Genomic DNA, 23,226 nt, shown 5'->3' on the forward strand with positions numbered 1-23,226 from the left:
TCTGTAAGAATGGGTGTAAGAGGTGGAATGGCAGGAAGACTTATAACAGGCCCTGGGGCCATGGATGTGCCACTGCATCCATGCCCAGGGATGAGATGTCTCTCCTTATGGAGGAAAATAGGGAACAATGAGTTGTCTCCCTTGATGCAAAGAGATCGGCTATGGCCATGCCGAAGCCAATACCTCTAGATGCAGCCTCCAGTCTCCTCTGAGGAGGCCTGAAAGTTTGCCCGACTTTGCACAAATAAATAGAAATGTCCACTTAACATTAACAAGCTGTTATTATCATGTAGCCAAAGAGAACAACTGGAATTTTTATGCAACAAAATTTGATTTGTTCAAAAATGTGCTTTTACACAGAATCACTGTAGACTATACTAAAAACTCTTGATCACAATGCCCTATATCACACTCTAATGATAACTGATGTGTGATAGCATAGTGAACTGTGCTTAGCATGCTTGAAATTGAAATAGGCATCAGTTTGCTTTGACACCACAGGGCAAATACCAAGAGTCAGTAGATGTGATTCTTGGATATACATGAACACATCTTTCCACTGCTGATTCAGATCCCTCTGGCTGATAGAGAGCCCTATTAGAAAAATCTTGTCTGACTTGAACTTAGGGTCTAAGGACAGAGGATGTTGCTTCACTGTAGAGCCCACTGAGGCAAACTTATTTGTGAATGTGGGTTAAACAAATACAACTGATTTGATGGGTTTGATTTGTTCCTTTTCCTCAATGTACAATTGTCTCAATTGTATAAAGAAAACACACAACAATCATCAACACTGAGAATAGCTTCAGACAATGCAGTTTGAGGAGGTTGCTACACAAACACACACATCCAGGTTTGTGCAGCTGTCCTTCTTAGCAATGTGTTGGAAAGTTGGAAGAAAATAAACGCCAGGACTCTACATATCCATATAAGGAGTCTATGTCTGTATTACTAAACCATTAACACTAAATTATGAAAGTAAATAAAATAGAGAAAGAGGTAACAAATACAAAAAAACACACAGGATGGTTGCACATTTTTGAGAGAAGTCAATAGTCAATATTTGTTTAATGATTATAAAGTTTCATGTACATATTTTCAAATGTGGGCAACCAAATAAATGTATATTTTAATACTTTCGTCTTCCCCCGAAATGAAATAACTTAACAGGTAACAGGTCTGTGTGACAACTTTGTAAAGATGTATTTATTGCATGCATTTATTGTTTGTTTATGGTCTCATTTCATTTGATTAATAAATGATCAAACTCAATGAATTGCATTATTTTGTCTAATCTCATCATATTGCATCAACATGCACTGTGTTAAATCACATTGTGTAGAATTGTACTATAATGTGATTGGGGTGTGGATCAAATTGTAGCGCACCGGTAGTTGCTACAAATGCATATTGATGCAAGTATCGTATCAGCCTTAGAGATGCCAAACTCTAATAGGGCATATGTTCTGTGTCTGCTGGAGTTTTTATTTCATTATGATGAAAAAAGTTCTGTAACATCACTGTTTTTATTGTTTCACCTAATCAGATTTTCATTTATTTTAAGTCCTTGTAGTTTATTAAGTCTGTCAAGCAAGTATTTTCAGAATAATCAGAATAATTGCTGTGTCCCAGCTCAGTGGTTCTATCTTCTGAAGGACACATTCTGCTGAAGTCCCAGCTCCCACAAAACAGTTTGTGATCTGATGGAACATCAACCTAATCATGGACTTATATTCACCTTGAATAAGCACAAGTGCAGGAGGCACAGCTGTCTCTCAAGCTCTATTGGGACCTAATGGATTATAGAAGCAGACATTGCCATGTTTAAAACCCTCAGAACACAGGACCTGAAAAAGCTCTGAGACCTTGATTATGTAAGAGCACATCATTTGTTAAATGTTTGGAGTTAATTGTGCTCCTTTATAATTAACCCTTTCTAGAACCAATTTTGAAACTTTAAGTACCAGTCATTACCAGTCACCCTGTCAAAAAAGTCCATCACAGACATGCTGTCTTTGTCCTCACCCTTTTTTTTTAATTAAACCTGGGATTTTTTTTTAACTTGATTCTACTTCCTAGTTGCCTTTTTCTCTACGGAGCGCCCCCTAAAGTTTCAGAGTACATTTTTCACGACACCACTGTAAACATCCATCCGTCCATCTATCCCTTGTCTACCATTTTATCCTCACTGCTGTAAAAAACTCACTGATGGTGCTCCCCTTCCCTTCCACTCTCCTGGACATATGCACTTGTTTTCAACAGAGGAGTGGAGATGCATGTACATGCCGATCAAAGAACAACCAACCACCCACTGAAAACAAACGTGTTTGCTACTGAATATGCCAACATCTCTGCAAGTAAGCTAACCAGCAACAGACAACATAAAAATGGTCAAGCAAAAGCCTTAAATGGGTCATATTATAACCAATTTCTCCAAGTTAACCAAGATCCCTGGTGTCCTATTGAACATGTCTGTGACATGCTTTGGTCAAAATACCATAAGGATGAAGCACCACAGCCGTTCAATCACCCTGACAAAACAGCCCTGTTCAAAACGCTCTGTTAAGAAGTATCTCTTTAAAAAAAAGAAAATAAAAGTAAAGTAAAATGAAACTTAAGGGACAGGAAATGACATCAGCCACAGAGGCTACTGAGAGATAACAGCAGTGAGCATTTGGAAAAGTGATCTGCAGTCACATTGCCTTCATATATAACATGTATCCACTGGACAGATTTATCCTCTGAGGCTGGAAGTTTGTGTCTGGAGTTTCACATCGCCAGCACTTTCACATGTTTTATGGACAAAGCGGAGCTCCGCGAGACAATTCCACGAATTAAGCGTCGGTCAGACAGTCGTTTCCTCTACTTCCCTTCCTTCTACAATGATTTTCATCTGCTTCTTTTTTTTACCACCTCTGCTATGACAAACATCTAAAATAATGTTATTGCTGCCTTGATCTTAGCCAGTCCCTGACTTGATGAAACCTCCCTGATTCTGAGGGGGTCGGCAAGCCTGGTTTTCAGCTAACAGATGTTAGAGTGGAGTGGAGACGGCCTCCAATCTGCCCACAACAATCCATTTAACCAACACAGTGACTCAGAAGCTGTTAAATTAAGGTAAATCTCATTTTATCTGCTCTATTTTTTTTTTCTTATATCTGATCCATTTCCAGACCAACACTGTTTACCAGTTTGTGAAAGTCATATTTCAAATATTTTATATAACAATATAGATAAATTAGAATTGAGTGAAACAGCAGGAAATAAATGTTTTATATTTTATAAATTAGGCAGTTAGGAAACATAAGAAAGCCAGTAAAGTATAACAAATCAGTGAAAAGCATTGCGTTTGATGATAAATACTTTAAATAATTAAATATTACAAACAAAAATACCACAAATAGATATTGTTATACTCAGACAGAAAGAGAAAGTGTGCATATTAAGAGCATGAGTGTGTTGCGCGTGGGGAACTCCATTTACTTCACTACTCCGACCAGAGCAGCACTATGGCCCTAAAAGCTCACAGGTAAAGGTTTTCAATATTTCAGTGTTGGCAATGCACACATTACCTGTGGACCCATGTTATTTATTATACATGTCTATTTCAAGCAAGTATGTGGAAGTGGAAGTTGTCATCTGTGAAATGGATGATGCAGAGTACTCTCTTCAAATAGGAACCCATGCCTTTTGCTATATTCAGTTACCATGAGAAATTAATGAACACACAGAAAAACTATATCAAAAACTTGCAGTTTCAGCCTAAACATTGAGGAAAATTAAGGCAAAACCTAGTTCAAGCTTGCATTGTCACACGTCATCCACCCAGTTCAAGAGATGGATTCTGCTTTGAAGGTTCTGCAGAGACACGATCTACCCACAGACCACAACAATGCTCATCGTAAACTGAAAGAATGCCTGTGTCTATAATTATTCCGATTTCAGGAACAGTATCAGTTAGTTGAGGAACTTCCACAAACATTCATGTGCAACTAAGATGTGAGCAGCTCAAGGACCACATACACATACCAACCAAACCCACTCACCACAGTTTTGACTCGTAGGAAAAGAGGCACAAACATCTGAATGAACCACAAGTGAAGAAATGAGCTGTTCCCAGCTTAACTTTGGGGACAGAATGTGAAGATGAATGTTGTGAAGATGCAACAAGATAATGAGAACAAATAAGCAACGTAGACAAAATACTTTTCAAAGATATGATGAAACTTTTTGGAAATTGATATATCAAAAACTACAAGAGTCACATTTGCCAACTTATATTACTGTGTATTGTCCATTAGATTTGTATTATAGCAATCCTACAATGACCATATGGTAAAGCTCATACAGATAAAAGTATTTTGTGTGAGTACAATCCTGGCTCTCTTGAAACTGGAGTTTATATACCATATATAATATTAAACATATTAAGGAGAATTCTACATATACCAAGTCAGTATATGGCTGACCCGATTAAAAACCACAGTTGAATGTAAATCTAAAATGGAGATGGTCGAAGTGATTCTCTTTACCGCTTTTATGGTATCTGAACAAAGACCTAAAGTTGGTGCACGGTCTGTGACGAAGTGCCTTGACGTGATTGTGAAGTGATTTGTACATTTCAAAAAAGCAGCAGGTGGGAGCACTGAGTTGGAATGAGACTCCATTCTCTCTGTTACATGTCTGCATACAGTGTGCCATTTTTGTGCCTGACTATGAAACCGCCCCATTTCCCTGTTTTTCCCTCTAATCCAGTGAGCGTTCACATTTATACAACAACATCACTTTAATGGACCATTGGTTCTGGTTCAATTATTATAACGATAACAACCAATTGCAGTTTTCCATATGGGCCACCCAACATAGGTGGCTTTCAGAATGTCAGCCAATGGTGCTATAATGTATTCTCTTCATAGGTGGTGGCATAACAGCAGTGCTGAAGGTTCACAGGAAATCGAATCCACAACTAACAAGTTTACTAACAGCTTTTGCCTCATTTGTCCAGGCTCAGGTTCTCTGGTTTGTGTCTTGAAAAGATTAAAAAATCAATTTAATGTCTGATGTCAGAAAGGATCTTTGTTTGTGATTGGTCAATGTTTGCTCAGGAATATTTGCACAAATCTATTATGGATTTCTGTTGCCTGAGCTGCTGCTTGGAAAGCTGAGCTTTTCCTTAATAAGCAAAACAAATGTGAGCAGGTTAATCCTATGAGCAATCATTTTAATAGGGATTCTAACCATCATTATCCTCTGGTTTAGAAGATCTCGAGTGACCCGGTCGGCTTGTGGGGTGCCAGCTTTTTCAGCAAAGCGACCTCACATCTCACAACCCCTGGCTTAGCAGGGTTTCTCTCTGTTTGGCTATTTTATGAAGCAGAAAATGCCTCCACAATGCAACTGTTTTATGATGCATTTCAAGCTTGGCTTGGTGATGGGGACATTGTATTAGGTACTTGTAAAATCGATGTGCCAGGCCAGACTGGAGCCAGAGCTGAGGTTTGACTGCTCTCCTTGGTCCTCAGAGATCATTAAAATAGGAGACCATTAATTGAATGATGGTTTGACCCATCTAAAGTGCCTGAAAGTACCACGAGCAGTGACACGTTCATTACATGTGTGCCACAGAGGGAATTAAATCCTGTTGCAGTAGATCGATGTAACTAAAGAGGGTCATTTACATACAAAGATCAGGAAAGAATAAGCCACAAAGGAAGCAGTGCAAACAGCATTTTTGCACAAGAACAACAACAACCACAACAACCAGTTGCTTTATGATCTCAGTAATCTATGATTGATTAATTGTTCATTTTTTCATCCATCCACTCAGGAGACACGTTTTTGAAGTTACAGAATTTACTGATGATGCCTCAATAACTGAGTGACCAATTACTGATGTTTGGAGCTCTTTGCAGCACTGGAATGCTCAAATAAACAGTAATCAGTGTTCATTAGTGTAATCAGTGCCAGCACTGTGTGTGCATGTTTGAATGTATAGAGCACATACTGAGAGCCACTAGAATGCCTTGCAGAGCACAGAGGTCTTATTTGGAAAGAAAGAGTCTGAGGCTAAGCTGTAATTGAATACCAACATGAGTGGTGTTTCTACTCAGACCTCTGGAGGAGGATCTGACCTTGAAATGTTGCAGCTGATAGACAGGCAACACAAAGACCGGCTGGCTAATTAGATTTAAAACATGGATTCCACAGGGGATGGAGATGTGACAAGCACATTGATTCACTACTTCTCCTTAATTTCTATCGCAACCACCTCCTCTCACCACATTTCCTCGTTGTATCAATCTCACTGGGCTGTATATCTTTGCTCAATTTATTTTTTATTTCACTTTTTTTTTCCACTTTTTTAATTACACAATAATGAGTGATTAATTATTTTGGTTACACATTGAAACACAGATGATTTAATGAACGGCGATAATAAATATGATTTGTCTAAGACATTATGTCATGGTCTTATGTATGATGTGAGATTAGTCCTGCAAATGCTTTACTGTTATTGCGAAATTTTATTGTCATTATTTATTACTCCCTCAAATGTCATATCTGAAGTTTTCTTCGTCTATATAAGACCAAGCTATTTTTGAAGGGCCATTTCCTGGTATAATAAAATAATGTCAACCTTACATTTTTATCTGGTTTCCACACAGTTTTACAGGACATACACAGATACCATTCAATTACAGCAAACGATGATATAGACGGGATAGATATAGATATATGGATGTATGACATTAACCACGTCTTTCACCGCTTGGCAAGTTGAACTTCCAAATGCGGCTCAGGGCAAAGTCAGTTTTTCCACTGGCCGCTAATGTATAACTGCTGAAAATGATAATAGGTATGTTTTGAAGGGGGATTCATTTTTTTTTTCTAGGCTGCAGCCAGAGATGATGTTGAAAACACTGTCTTTCTGACTCTTTTAGAAGAGTCTTCATTTGCTTCCACACATGCTAGCAGGTACACACCTTGTGCACTTACTAAGTTGGATTAAGACCACAGGTGGTGGTGTTCAACCTTAGTATATAACATTGCATTTAGAATCAAGTTACTTAGCAAAGAAGTGACAAGGAATGATAGCCATTCTCTTTTCACTTTGATATGGTGCAAAGCTGATTAGTTGTGAATCATCTGAGTTGAGTATGAACCCTTGTTTATCTTGTTTAAAGAGTCTAGAAAGGGCAGCTATTTTACCAATTAGATTAAATATGCTATTGTTGTTGCACTGACAAACAGACATTTGTATTAGTTTGTCAAGAGAGGTAGTGCACATCTTATCATCTCAATGATGCAGAGTCCTGAAAAGTGACATTAAAGCATGATATAAAAGTCTAAGATCTTCTCCGACATCCGACATGTAATTGTAGAGATACTATCCTATGCTATCCTGTGTTACTGTATAACATATATTTTGGCATAGTTTATTACTGCTTATCAAAAGGACAAATTAACCCATGACAGTTACAATGTACTTTATAATTATAAAGTATAATAAGTATAATTATAATTATTAAGGGTTCCAAAAGCGTTCTTCTACAAGGGCTGAGGTTCTACCTGGAACCATTTGCTTCTCAAAAACCCTTTTCCCGAAGAGGGTTCTCGGTAAGTCTAATGGTTCCAGTAAGAACCATTTTGGTCCAGAGAACCATTTAAAACCCATTTCCTGAATAAAGGATTTTAAAAAGGGTTCTTGGGGGAACCCTCCAAAAGGGTTCCACCTCTGGAGCCAAAAAGGGTTCTCCTATGAGGACAAGCCGAAGAACCGTATATGGTTCTACTTGGCACTTTTATTTCTAAGAGTGTAGAGCCCCTGTGCCTGTGGAAGTGAAGGTTATGCTCCCGTAGGGACAGAGCATGCCATGCTGGCACTGCAAAGGGCAGAAATAGAAAGAAAGACAGAGATTACCTTCAGCACAAGCCTGGTTAGAGAGAGCTGAAATGCACAATAATTTCAAATCCTTCCTGCAATTAAACTCTCTCCTGTTAACAAGGCATCAGGCCAGGAAATGTCAATGAATAAAGAAAATATCAAAAGTATATGTACATTTTTTTTTTTTTTTTAAATGTATTAGGAAAATTCAAGTAGAAAAGATGAAAACTCTTTTTTTCAACCACGGGTCTGATCCTGATAAAACAAATTATTCCATAAGGAATGGAATCATCGGCTTTGTGTGTTTGGTATTATCATCCATAAACAAAAGAAAGAGAGAAACAGTCATTTGCCTGCTTAACAACTTCAGTCATTGTCGTCTTTAATTACAACAAAGTCAACAGCTCCATTAATTCCCCTTCCATCTATCTTTCATCCCTATGTTCTCTGAGGATTGTGATGTTGGAAGAAAACAGAGCAGGCATTACTCTCATCTGTAGGCCCAGCAAGAAGCTCTGCTCCTGCACTGGAATGTAATTAGGATTCAGAGGAAGGTGAGAAATCAAAACTTCCAATGAAAACATGTATCCGTCGCTCCTCGTGATAATTAGTATTCCTTATGCCAACTGAGCTCACTTCTCTACCAGAGCAAATGCTGTCCTTGAAATTGATTTGCTTAGCATCTACCAAGCGAGTCAACCAGCTGCCTGAGTCAATAAACCAGCGAGTCAATCAGTTGCAAAACCATTGTAAGTCCACCATTAGAGCAGCAGAACCCAGACTGTAAAATAGCTGCTAAACAAGGAGTTCAAAAAGTTTATCAGTGAATTATCTAGTAAAAAAAACAAAAACAAGCCAGACACTCAGTGACACAGCTTTCCACTAGCCACAGTCCTTTGGCATGTCAGCCAGATCCGTCAGTCAGAGGGTGATATATAATGTAGTGACTTCTCCGATGCTGAGAAAGCCCACACTAGTGCTGTGTAGAAGGAGGGAGTGATAGATGAGATGATGAGAGTAAAGAATGATCCTGTTTGATAAGTGTGTTTCTTAAGCATCACATGGAAAGCTCTGACTTGTCATTAATGATTGCTACGTTTAACATCAGCTATAATATCACTGTTGAGCATGAATGAAACCATTTTAACAATGATAGAGATTATAATGGTAATTTACTGTAGACGAGCTCCCAGCAGGGAATAATTCTGGAAATGACGCTTTGTCTAAATTGGGGCAGCTGTGCAGTGGAGGTTTGAAAAGCAGTCGTATGATTGTAGGGTCAAATGCTTGAATGAGGAATCAGGACGAGGAGAATTAACTAGCACCTAAATTCCTGTCATCAAAGTGCCCTTGAACAAGGTGCTGAAGGCAGGCAGTTAGCCCTAAAGTGCTCAAGCTGAACATTGTAACACCACACAGATTTAAACAATTGGATTTAAGTACATGAATAAAAAAAATCAGCTCCATCCTCAGCACATTTCACCAAATTCACGAAAGGGTGACAGATTTTCTTACTGAGCAATGTGTTAAAATCACTGCAGCGTTGTAGTGCACTTACACAGCCTGGCCAGAAATGGATACATGCCTATGTGATGTAAGTAATAACGGCTAAAAGCGGCTAATGGTATAATGCTATGTTATTATATTAAACCTGGGCTCATGTATTCCTCTTTAGATCCACTGAAATGCCAAACACAAAAAGAGAAATAACAGCTCTAGATATAATGACATATTTTATGAGGCCATATTATTTCCGAATGCAGAAGCATGTGCAGGAATACTAATACATAACGTCAGATAGCAGGCCTCTATCTTTGGAATAATGAGCATGTTGGATAATTATGCACCTAAGGATGTACGTCCAATACCAACATTTAGTGCAAAAGAGAGGAAGCAGCATGTCCTCTACTGCATTGAAGGGCAGATGGGTATGTTTTAGCAGTGTTGGTTTAATGAGTCTGGAATCAGTTAAATCACTGCTAATTCACTTTGAGCGTCAAGTGTTGCTGTGCTGCATTGATGATCTGTTGCGTTGTTTTGTGCTCATACAGCTTGTGGCAGAAGTTGAGAAATACTGCACTTTCCTGGCAGCCCAAGTCTGGCTAATCAAATCATATTGTGCAAACATTCAGGTACAGGTACAACATAGAACACTGAAATACTGTCTTTACTGATAACAATGGTACAGCCAGTAAATTCACAAAACATTCACAAATGAAGTGCTTTCATATCAATGGGCCGCAAACTCCGCAAGTTCATGATTTGTTTTGGTGCTTTGGTTTGTTGCTCCATTTTTGTGGTCCATTATCGTCGCCTTGTCCCATCTCATTGTGTGCTAATTCACCACTGCTGCTCTCAAGAAGACATGCTTTCACTTCCAACCTCTGCCTGTCACTGACACACTAACCAAATAGGTTCAGTCACTATAAAAATAAAGGAAGACAGTAGAGCAAACGTGTGTGATTGACTCACTGTAAATGCAGCATCTTAAGGTAAACAATACCTTAAGCGCAAAGGTAAGTAAAAGTGTATATAATATATATGTAAGGTGATATATAATATATATTATATATTATATATCACCTTTACATTAAAACCAACACAATTACTCCAGCACCAAGCATTAGACACGACCACTGTCAGGCATAAAAGCGATGCATATGTGTGAAAATTCCTGTTTTCTTTCAAACAATCATTAGCCTTCCCAATACCTTTAATACTTTCCTTATTTGGCCCTATAGGGCATTTACTTTGGTCAGGAAGGATAATCTTGACATGAAGTGTTCATATTGCCTCACATGCCTGTTAGCTATTACATATACAGTATTATATTACATATATTCACAAACTAGTAACCTTTTCGTTTTTGTGAGGGCAGAAAAAATAGGCTATAGAGGCTGCAGTGTTTTGAGGGGCAAAGTTATAATAACTAAGAGGACATAAAAATACTAACCCTTAATCAAACATTAGAAGACAACATTGGATTGATGGATTAGGTTAGGCTAAATAGTACAGAATCTCAAAAGATGTCATACCAGTTGTCATTCATGCTTTCCAAATACAGCAATTGTGTGCTGGATGAACTGTATGTACTGTGAATCTTGCATCTAGATGTGGTTTAATAGTGTCAACCTGTTCAGTGAGGTGTCCTGAATATGCCACTTTCTCTTCATTGATATTCATTATGAATGAGTCACTTGTCACATTTTCTCACGCTCTTATTAGATTTTGAAAAACAAAAAGTGGGGGTGGTTTGGTTCGAGTTTGGCTAAAAGCGGCAACATATTTTAAAACAAATGACAGCAAAATGACATTGTGACTCCAGGGCCTCTGTGGAACATTAACTGTGCATAGACACTGTGTTAACCAGAGAGCTAATGCTGAGCAGTGCTGCCATCACAGCAGCTAAGAACACACAACTTCCAACCAATAAACCACATTAAAACTAAAAGTTAGTATGATATGAACTTTTAAAACAAATGTAGGAAACGTGTAAAGGTAATTTATATTAATGTTGTCAATGGTTAATTTTCAAAGAAGAAAGTTATACTAATGTTCCAGAATGAGTTTCATAAATGACATTAATTTTAAGCACTTAAGCACTATCTAAACACACTAAAAACATGACAGCAATGATTAGGATTTTAACTGGTTGCTAAAATTAAGTTTGCCTCGCAATATAATGTGCCACTTCATCAGCACCTACACTATGTCCAATTATCACCTGAATGTCTGCACAAAATTATCACAACATTCCATTAACGCAAAATGTAAACTTTTAAAATAATTTATCCGTTCCCTCTATTTTGTTCGATTTATTCTCCCAAAACATTGGTCGTCAAGTGAACTCTTGAATCAGAAAGCAAAGAAGCAGCAGTTCTCCGTATTCTAAATACAGACGTTTTAAATCCCTGAGCTTAAACATAGTATGTGTCCTTTCACTTCATGAGTTTTTGTGTGGCTGGGTTCCTAAGTCAACTCGCTGGTGGATTTCTAAGTCAACGAGGGCAGATCATGTATATCAATGAGGGATACTCAACATGGAGTTGGAAACACATTAACTCAGCTTCAGTCCTCCTCTGCTCTGCTTGAGCACAGAGACCTGAACCAACAGCACACAGCCTCATGGCCCCAATTTCTATTGGCTTTGAGATTGCGTGCTGAAATACTGATTTCAATTACACAAATTCCCTTCAGCATGGAAAGTTATTTTAATGCAAGTGTTCATTCCTCGGTTAATGTTTGCTTTTCTTCATCTTACAAATAGGTCAATTTGTGGAAAACTAAAGAACTGGTGGTGGCTTTCTACAGGAGACGACACTCTCCTCCAATGCCAGTGAACATCCAGGAAATGGGCATTGAGACGGTGACATCTTATAAGTAGGTGTTCACAAAAACAATAAACTGAACAGGTCTGATCATGCTGCTGCACTTTATCTCACACTATCTGTTGAGCAGGCTCAGGTCTTCTGGAGTGCAGGGAACACTCCTGGCCTTCTATGACTCAGTCATGGCATCAGCCATCTTTTTTTAGAGTGGTCTGCTTGGGCAGTAGCATCACATGGACAAGACGATGCTTGATGTCCCCTTCACCCAGTGGAGGTGGTGAGAGAAAGGAGTAAGACTGCTAAGCTAGCATCTCTGATGGACAATATCTCCCACCACCCCCTGCAGGACACGATCACAGCACTGGGCAGCTCCTCCAGCGACAGACTGAAACATCCAAAACATCTGAAGGAGCTTTTTTCCAGGTCGTTCGTCCGTGCAGCTGTTAGACTGTACAACAACCATTACTCTCAGTAGACCACACATTACTCATCCCACATGTATTATATATAAGTGCAATAAACATACAATATATCATGCTCAACCCCCGTTTATTACTGTACATATCAACCACATAATGTATATATTCTGGCTTAATTAGTCCTATTATGAATATCTTATTTATTATCTTTCTCTTTACTGTCTTTGCTGCTGTGACAATGTTAATTTCCTCACTGCAGGACTAATAAAGGACGATCTTATCTTATCTTAAAATCTATTACACTGAATATGTAAACTCAAGAACACAACAGAGTGACCATAGGTCCTTAAAAAGTGTTAGGCAAAGATGAACTGTTATCAACTTCAGACTGCGTAGACCAGTGGTTCTCAAACTTTCCACACCAAGTAACACCCAAGAAAATATTGAGCTCTCAGAAGAACACCATTATCGCCTGCGCTAAAATACAGGGGTGTAAAAAGGCCGAGCAAAGTCAGCTAAGGACTTTTCACAGGAGGCAGATTTATTACCACTGAGATAATTTGCTTATCCTCACATATACTTCATACACTGGTATAGCCAAATTAGATTAAGATGGAGCGAGAGATAAGGTGATTAATTTATTATTGTAATTTTGATATACTGTACATGTCAAAAATCCTCAGCTGCATTCTGATCACATATACAGTAGAACAGTACTTCTGATTTTCCTCCAAGTACCACCAGAGGAACCTTGCGTATGTATCTGTATATCTCATAATATGTGATTTGCCTTGAGATATTATCTCAACATGGGAGTTAAGTTTCTTATGCATGACATCATGACCATTTGCCAATTGAGGATATTAGTATTAGAATCTTAGTTCATGAAAGAAGCAAATACTGTGTATAGCATGTAACCTAAAATTTAGCTGAGGGGAATTTATGTCGTTTTGCCCATAATTGGTCATGAAGCAAAACACAGCATAAACAAAATAATTGGACACAATGATAAGGCTAAAGGAAAGGTTGAGGAAGACAAAAATCATCCTCTGGAAACTTGAAAACCTAAAAATATCTTTACAAATCCATCAAATATCTGTGTCATACTTTAGAGGTTGATGGTGACCTATAGTGGTCCTAGAGGAAATATCGAGTGATCAATAAACTCAAATGGACTCATCCTCTGGAGCATATGAAAGTCAATACAATATTTCATTACAGTATGTCCACTAGTCTAGACAAAGTGATGGACTGGCTAACAGATAGATATTTAGCCAAACGTCTAGTATATAAAAAAAATGGCTTAGTAATGGTGATTTTGTGGGTAAGACATGGCAGTGAAACCACACTGGTGATTAAGTTGTGACTATAAGGCACATTGCTTTGCTGTGTGTGTCTCTTTTTATGTAAATATACAAACTATGTCATCATTTTGTACATTTACTCTTGGGTCGTTTGTTTAATTATTGTAAGTTTTCTAAATACAGCTTAAGAACTTTACACACTGTGCTGAGCAAATGAATGGTCGTAAGGTAAACAAAAAAACACTGTCCTGATATGATGCATGTAATGCTATGACTTTGTTTTGTGATTAAATTCACTGTGAAGATCTAGTATTGCAATGTAAAAATTTTAATCAAATAAATTCTACTCTAATTCAATTTGTGGACAAGAATAGAGGGATGTCAAAACAATGGTGTGAAGCTGGAACATGTTATTTCAAACTCATTACAAATCTCCTTTAAACTTTCAGCTAACAAACTACAAACTATTAGATGTATAATACAAAAAAGGGCTATGATTTACTTGCCTATACATATATAGGCAAGTAAATCATACAATCATTGCCTATATATATATATATATATATATACACACATACACACACACATAAATATATACACACACATAATATATATCCATTTACTATTTTAGTCACCATTATCTCAGTAACACAAAAAGTGCATTTAACTTTGAGTGGTTGTCGATCTATCACAGTTAATGGATGCAAACTTGACATCAAGACGTTGACCTTGACGTCATGAGAGGTAAGTCATCTGTAAAGGTAATGAAGGAGTCAACTCAGCCTGCAGCAAAGTGTGGACACTTGGAGAGCAAACCGGTTTTCATTCGTCAATCACAATAAGTTTGATTAGCGTCTACATCACCTGCAGACCTAATCACTCGAATCTTTCCACTCTGAGACATAAACAGAGAAACGCAGGGTTGTCAATCTTTAACAAAATAAAATTGAAAACACCTCTCGACATGAAAGGGTGAACTCCTGCTCTCTCGCCGTGTTCAGATGGAGTTAGGGCAATAGGCGTAAATGATCATCCAAGAGGCAGAAAAGAATGTGACTAGATAGCACTTAGTACAAGTATAGTATATCTACTTTTTCGCAAGAGAGCAACAAATCAGATCGCTGCAACCTGCCTGGAGAATAACTACTACCAGCTGTTTAATAAGTTAATTCATATAATGTTAGTGGATGGAAATGCATATTATCATTATATATGAAATGTCCCAACATACATCTACATCCTGCTGTTCCTTTTTGCATTATACACCAACACTCAGAACACGAACAGCAAAAATAAACCTTAGGCTTCAGCCTATTACCTTTTTTTTTTTGGACAGTGATTGTGTTGGAGTATATTATGTGAAATGGAAACTGTATAATAATGTATGCATTTGTCTGTCATTGGCATATTCACATAACATCGTTATGCTTTGCTGTTTATAATGTATAACCAGAAATGAGAAAAAACACAAATACAGATCGAGTTGTTTAGTTTCAGTAATTTGAACTTATTGTGAGTGAAACACTCCTATTACAAATCTAGAGTGTTTGGTCAGGGACATGGGGTCTCTCAGTCTCAGGGGTTTGATAATAAGTGTTTCGGGACATCTTTTTATACAATCATGAGCCAAAACTCTGCAATGGAACTCTGCAACGGCAATGACAGGAAATTAGCTAAAGGTTAAATTAAACTATTTGCTATTTTGTGGCATATATGCAACCTATGTATAGTAATGGAAATAACTCAATTCAGTGGACTACAGCCTGTGAATTATCTGCCAGTATAAATTATGCCCACAGTCAGTATAATATAAACAGACATACAAATAAATACAGCTACAAACAGTGGCTTTGCATTACACCCTATACTTCACTAGACAATGGGCCTAATTCACTGATGTGTGCACAGAAATGTTCACACTCTTTACCGATTTATGAAACTGGCGCACCGGCCAACCCGATAAGCACATGTCTGTTCTCTGTAATCTGCATAAAAACATTTTTTTCTCTATGTAAGGACATCCCATTTGGTGAATCATGAAGACAGCAGAAAAAGCAGTGGGAAGAAAATGCAATTTTAAGAGACGTCTCAGAAACAGAACAGAACATTTATTGATATCCGCAAATACGTGTGTATTTTGTAATTAACGAGTGTAATTCAATCAGAACAAAAAATGACAATAGCAGCTGCGTTTGCTGTTGGCAAACATTAATTAATCACAATAACCAATATAATTTGTAGGCCAGAATGATGCAGAGGGCAATGTCAACCTTGTTATATCAGTTACTGTAAAATAGCTGAAGGTTTAATGAGAGTAAATTATGATGTGATAATGATGATGAAAAGGCATCCAATTTTTTTTTGTTTTTTTGTTTAATTAATTGTTGTTTCGAAGGGCCTTTCTGCATGGATGTTGCATGCGCTCCACTGTGTGTGCATGGGTTTTCTCTGGGTTCTCCGGTTTCCTCTCACTGTCCAAAAACATACAATATGGGGATTAGGTAAATTGTACACTCTAAAATGACCGTAGGTGTGAGAGTGAGAGTGAATGGTTGAATGTTTTTTTGTATCTATGTGGCCCTGTGATGGACTGAACTGACTGAACTGAACTGTCCAGGATGTGACCTCGCCTGTTGCCTTATGTCAGCTGAGATTGGCACAGCACCCCCAGTGACCCTCCTGTGGAGGGTAAAGTAGTAGAAAATGGGTGGATGGATGGGTGTGCATTTACATGTTCATGGTCTGAGAAAGTTGTCAAATTGGTTGGATTGTACAAACATATTTAGTTAAGAACATGTTGATCAATGTGTCAAGCATTTAAATACATACAGATTAAATGCAGATGTGTGTGTTTGCACCGTTTGAATGTGAATGAAGCCCATTGTGTTAACAGTATTTCAGACGACTCACCATTGAATGTTTAACTCTATATGGCATCCAAATACATATGTTTATGGTTGGCGCTCCCAGGCTCCAACTCAATCACTCTTTTACTGATATGTTACACTGACATATGCGGGAGCGATTAGCAGCAAGCATAACTAATCCCCCTGGAGCCTGCAGGTGGATGGTGGGGCTTAATGCATGAACAGTATGGGCAGCAGTAGCGTCAAAATATAAAGCTTAAGTAGCCCGCCAATTGAGAGGTGGCTGTACGTGTGCCGTGTCTTATAGACAGCAGAACCAACTTGAGTTGGATGCCTGAACTAGCTCACCAGCTCGCCTTTCAGGTGCTTCTCAAACACATGCCGTGGGAGGGAGGTAGTACCGTTTGTACAGTTTATCCAATTTTCATCCATCCATTTTCATAGGGGGACATAGGGTAAAAGGCGGGATAGACTTTGTTGAGATGGTCAGTCCATTACAGGGCCACATAGAGACAAACAACCACACTCTCACCACCCCCTGTGTCTAGTTTCATTCAAGATTATTTAAACAGGGAGTTCAAGGGAGGCTTTAAAAAGAGCTTCAATTGTCACTGAACGTATTATTGGCAAACTAGGTAGATAGAATTACAAATACCTGTGTTGTTAATCTTATCTATACACAGCTTGAGATAACATATAGTTGTTCTTACCCAGAGAGACTTTGACAGTGTACAGTGTAAATTACACTGATCCTCAATTATCTTATCACCAGGAAGCCAGTAAGAAAAAATAGATTGAAAAATAAAAAAGACTGAAAAAAATGTTCTATTTGTGGTGATAAAAACACTGAATAACCTGTCAGAAGGACAAACGTCACAACCATTCACTCTCACAAATCCATGGTCACTTTAGAGTCGTGGACTGTGGGCGGAAAGACCTCGCACACACGGGGAAAACAAACTGAGATTCAAACCAGCAACCTTCTTGCTGTGAGGCAACAGTGCTAGCCACTTAACTACCATGTGGCCCAGTTTGTGTGTAGACCTTTGTTCTAAAGAGAGACGGTATGATGTATTTTACTGGGATACTCTTCCATCTGTGAACCACTCTTTGTTCATCCTCTTACTTTTGACATTCTCTATTTTAAGCTCTGTGTCTCTTTCATTTGAAATTAGCCTTTGATGAATTTTGAATGAAAAGGAACGTGCTTGCAAAGAGACTGACCTTCATAGCTACTTTGCAGTGGTGTTTGAAGTATTGTCAAGTCCTATGGGTTACAAAGGCACTCAGGCTAACAGGAGTAGAAATAAAAGGATCACAAAATATTTGACTAACATCGCCTTAATTTTTAAAAGAGCTAGCCACAAAGCTCAGCAGGCAAGAGCTTAATCACGAGGATGGTGGTATTTGAAATGGGACTTGAAATGCCCTTTCTCCTGGTTCTGTATTGGTGAGCTGTTGCCCATTCAGCTGCACAGCTGTGATAAAGGTTAATCTGTCCAAATCAGATATCACAGTATATGCTATCTTTGGATTAAAATAACAAACTGAGAGAAATGCATCTAATGCACAGACACAATCCATTATCCAGCCCTGACCTTACCCGTCACAACTGAACCCTTAGCCCTTAAATCACAATTTAAACTTTACATTCACTTTCACGACAGATCCTCGTCATGAACATGTCGGACGTCACGCGTGTCAGGGGAAATAGTAGGCACCTGGTTTCCATACCCCGGCAAAAAAAGAAACACAGACAGACAGAGACTAGTGGAGAGACTTTACATTTGTTTTTAGAGTTGTGATTGCCCTGCTTTGTAAAGGCAATTAAATATGACTTATTTTCTTTTTACAGTCTAATGGTTAACTGCACTGCCCGCCATCTGAAGAGTTTTGAATAAATAACTACTGACTTTTTAATCAAAGAGACGAAGGCTTATGGCTGCACCTTAACACACATGCAGCCATAAAACATCTGGGTGACAAGCTGCTCCTTTCACATCTGGCCATGCTTCATCTTACCTGGCAGAACCATGCTATTATTTTGCCTTAGCAAGTATTTATAAAAAAAACTGAAAAATGCCAAAGTGCTTGACTATAATCAATTTAAAGAAAAGGGAAGACATAATATAACAATATAATCATTCTGTCACTGTTTTACGTGATTGTATACATTGTAATGTATACTTATACAACATATTCCTTTCCGAATGTGGTGAATTTCAGTAGCAGTGCCACGTACAGTCCTGGCATATGTACATGTTTATGTATGTGTTTTGGGGGGTTTCGTGTGGATTAAGACATTTGCTATTTCCCATTTCCTTAATATCTGCTGCTCTAACACAGGGCAAAAAAAAGCTGCAGGCTCCACTGACTTCACACTATATTCAACACTCCCTATCAGAGCAAAAAAAAAAGTGACAGCCTTGATTGCAGAAGGTGACCGGGATGATTGCCTCTGTAAATCTAAATCAAACTTCTGCACACAATTACTTTTCAAAAGGATGTATGCCAAATGTTAGGCATGTCTTGAGGAATGAGTGATAGCTCTTGGTAATGTTGTTCCACCATTAGTAAGGATATTATATCCACAGAGGTAAGAAGGGAGGTAACATAATTATGGCCCATGTCCTTATCCATGTTGATTACACTTGCAAGACTGATGACGATGGAGTATCCAATAAGACTTTGCAAAATTGAATTAAGTATTCTCTTTCAAGCATAATTCAAAACCATTTCCCAGATTCAAGGGTGCAGTCTATGGCTCTGGAGCCACAGACTAAACAATAAATATGCTAAATATCAAGACTGATGTGCATAGGGGCTTATTGGGAAGTCTGTGCACTGTTCTGCTCACTTCCTGTTCACAACCTGAGCTGCGTAGTTGCCCAGGCAGCTGTCCAACCTACAACGCCATCAGGCCCTGTGCCATCTTTCCGCACATTTTGGCCTCAAGCAGTCGAGTTCAAGACGTCTCTGGCACGGACAGCCAGAAATGGCCACCTTTTGCATGTAAAAACCGTTGTGGTAAATTCAAATGGCGTGATGTGGAGACCAGCTCTGCACACGCTGCTCAGTGTCTCTCAGAGTAGACACTTACCATAATGAAACTGACATTCAAGATACTTATCTCAACAGCTTGACAGCTCCGTCTGTATCATTTCACAAGCGGTGCTGCTCTCAACCTCCTTTTGGTGTCTTCCTACCTCTCAGCCATGTCACAGTGCTGAATGTTTGGCCTAAATAAATGCTTGGTGAGTCTGTCATGAGCTGTACACCATGCTCTCTAAAAAAAAATTTCTCTTTTCTTGTATGTGCTGCCTGCAAACGAGGTGCTGGTTTCACCCAGACCCTGTGGATCAGGCTCTGTGCTCTCTGTCAGCTGCAATCATTTTACCCACTTGAGATCAGGTTCTTATGAACTCAACCTTGGCTAATCCACACAGCAAGCCTTCTGATAGCTTCCTTGTGGAGATAATATTATTGGATACCATGTGATAAATCTTGATCGTTAGTAATCTGCTTTTAAGAGATTTGGGGGAGAGGGGGAGGTGGAGAGTGTTAATCAATAACGTGAGTAGCCTGATCACCCCTAGGGGGCTATGCAATTGCTGTACAGAGTCACTTTTCAATTCAATAAGACACACATCCATTCCTCCTCCCTGCAGATCCAACTAGATTCTTTTCTCTCTACATACCCTGAGAATCTATTTTATAAGACACAACTGCCAATTTACACAAACAGTTGCCTCCTCTCGGTCTGTCAGAATTTTGGAACATTTAGAGGTATTTGTACCAACACTTTCTCAGCCTTCTCTTGGTCCAATGGAGTTTTCCAGTAGGATGAAGATGTTTTAGAAAAAGTCATAGTGACCTGCCTTCACCCCCCCACCTCTAAACCCAACAGCACTCCTTTGGGATCAGGTGGAACAGGATGTTCGCAGCCACAATGTGCTGCCAAAAAATCTCCACAGCAACCGTGTCATTTGACTGAGCTAATATGGACAACAATCCCAGTGGAGCAGTTCCCTGTATTCATGTCACCAAGGTCCCACACACATAGCACGTTTACTCAGTGCAGGTACTGAATCTGTCAAATCCTTCTCTCGCACACCGCAGTGGGTCATGTTTTGCATGCTACGTAACCAACTCAGACATGTTTAACAGAAACAAAGTGAAGCAGAAACAATGGATGAAAGTGGGAAAGACGGGAGGAAAACAAAACAAAAGCACAGTGTATCAGCTTGTTTTTCCCTCTTGCACAGAGAACAGCTCTCGGTGCATAATTTGTATTTACCTAATTAGATGGTGTGCTCAAGGATGGTGAGGTGTCATTGTAGGGGATTGTAATGATCTGTCACCGATGCTAAGAGCGTGGAGTGGAGCCGATCGACTGTGACATTTCCCTTGGTGGATAACCTTCAAGACAGGGAGAGGAGACCAGCTTTGACTCGGCAGTATACAGTTGTCCCCGAGTCGGGAGTGTTCGCAATTCTTACCAATACATTTCATTTTTAGAAATTCCATATACATTTTGACAGTTGCATTCGATTCAATACACCTGATAGACAAAGTGTCTTAATGCAGCAGAATCTGCTCAGGACATTAAATATGCAGCCAAACAAGCATCAACTGTGTAGTTCAAGAACAAAGTGTCTCAAAGGAAGTGAACATCTTGACTGGGAGATACAGTTTCACCCTCAGCCTTAAGGAGCATATTATATAGTGCTCATTTCAATATTCTGACATTAAAATGTCAACTGGTGACAGCTTTTCAGCCAAACTACGGAGCTAATGTCAACCTAATTAGTTAGTTAAAGTTGATCAACAGTTGTCATTTCAAGTGCATAAGTGACATCGGCTGACTAAAACATGGGTGTTTTTGTCTCCCCTTGTCTGAAATCAAGGACACATTGTGGCAGAAATGACTATGTTGTATTTCTTCCCTTTATTACCATTATTTATTACCATGAAAGAATGGAAAGCTTGACAAGTGTGATATCTGTGAGGAATTAGGCACAGAAAACTACCGCTCCCCATATGAACATACAACACACGGTGCTTATTGTCTGCGTTTGTGGGAATAAAGAATATAGGCGTGTATGGGAAGGCTCAAATGAGTTTTTTTCTGCCAAAAGCTGTACCCTGAGAGAATAGAGAGCTATTTTAAACCATGGGTCATGTTCAATCTTTCATCTCTTTTGTAAAAAAAAAATAAAAATAAATCTATCAATGAAAAAGTCACCCATAGCCACCTCCCGTGACATCTCAAACTGGGGCTGAACGGCTTCTGTATCTTCCCGGGATCACAGGTGATCTGTCATAGCAGGCAGGTATTTTGTATGCTGTTCGAGGTCCCTTCACAACAGCATCTGCTCTCTTCTCTCTCATTCTCTCTCTTGCACACACGCACACTATTCCAGTTGGCTGGTGAATTTCTTTGTGCACCGTAACCTCCAACCTGTCTTTTTATCTTTGTTTATCTACACTTCCCCACAACGCAATCCTCTTCAACATATATCCAACAGAATCACATCTGAACACAAGGAAGTAGCGGATTGGATTGGCACAGCAACCATTATTTGCGGTGAAGAACAGAAAACAGCGTCTCTGGCTGTGAATATGATTCTCCATTTCTTGCCACTGTGACTTAATGAAAATGCAAGACTCTTCAAGGGTCACTGACTAAGCAACCAAACTGCCTGCATCTCACAATAACACTGCATATCTACCCCTCTGACATACTCCACTGGACTTTGTGTACAATTGTTTCTGCCGTGATACAAGAAGGCCTCTCTAATTCCTAGCCAATGAGATGTAACAACACCAACAGAGCTCAGCAACCCTTGTGTCTTTTCTCTGTATCACAGCAGGCCCCAGATAACAACCGCTATTACCAGAACATGCTTAGTGAGGGTCAACCTCGCAGTCATAGATCCATCAGGTCAACAAGGATGGAAGTGCACATAACCAAGCCTGACTCATGTAATATTTAAGGTGAGGGTGGCAGAATTCACATACCTCAATAATCTCTGTCAAGCTGAAATGAAATGTACTATTCCTTTTTTTTTACAGAGATTTCTCTGGGCAGTCTTGCACAAAAAATATTTCTGCAGACAGCATTCTTGCTATTTGATGCCATGACTGTGACTGTGGGACTATAATGTGCTCTGCAGCCTTGTGTGATGTGTCACTCAAATAACACAGGCAATGCATGGACTGTATTTCTATTCACACAAAACACTGATTGAAATGCAAATGTCATGGATATTTTGCATTTATTTGGTCAAATTATTTGGGTTTTAAGAAGAGCATTAAAGGTTTGTGGTGCATCATGTTTCCCATAAAGCCGACATGGCTTTACATATTTAATATACTGACTCTTTAACACTCTGTAATGTCTGACATCTATGAGTGACCAAA

The sequence above is a fragment of the Microchirus variegatus genome (genome assembly GCF_963457635.1).
Source record: "Microchirus variegatus genome assembly, chromosome: 14".
NCBI classification, from domain to species: Eukaryota; Metazoa; Chordata; class Actinopteri; order Pleuronectiformes; family Soleidae; genus Microchirus; species Microchirus variegatus.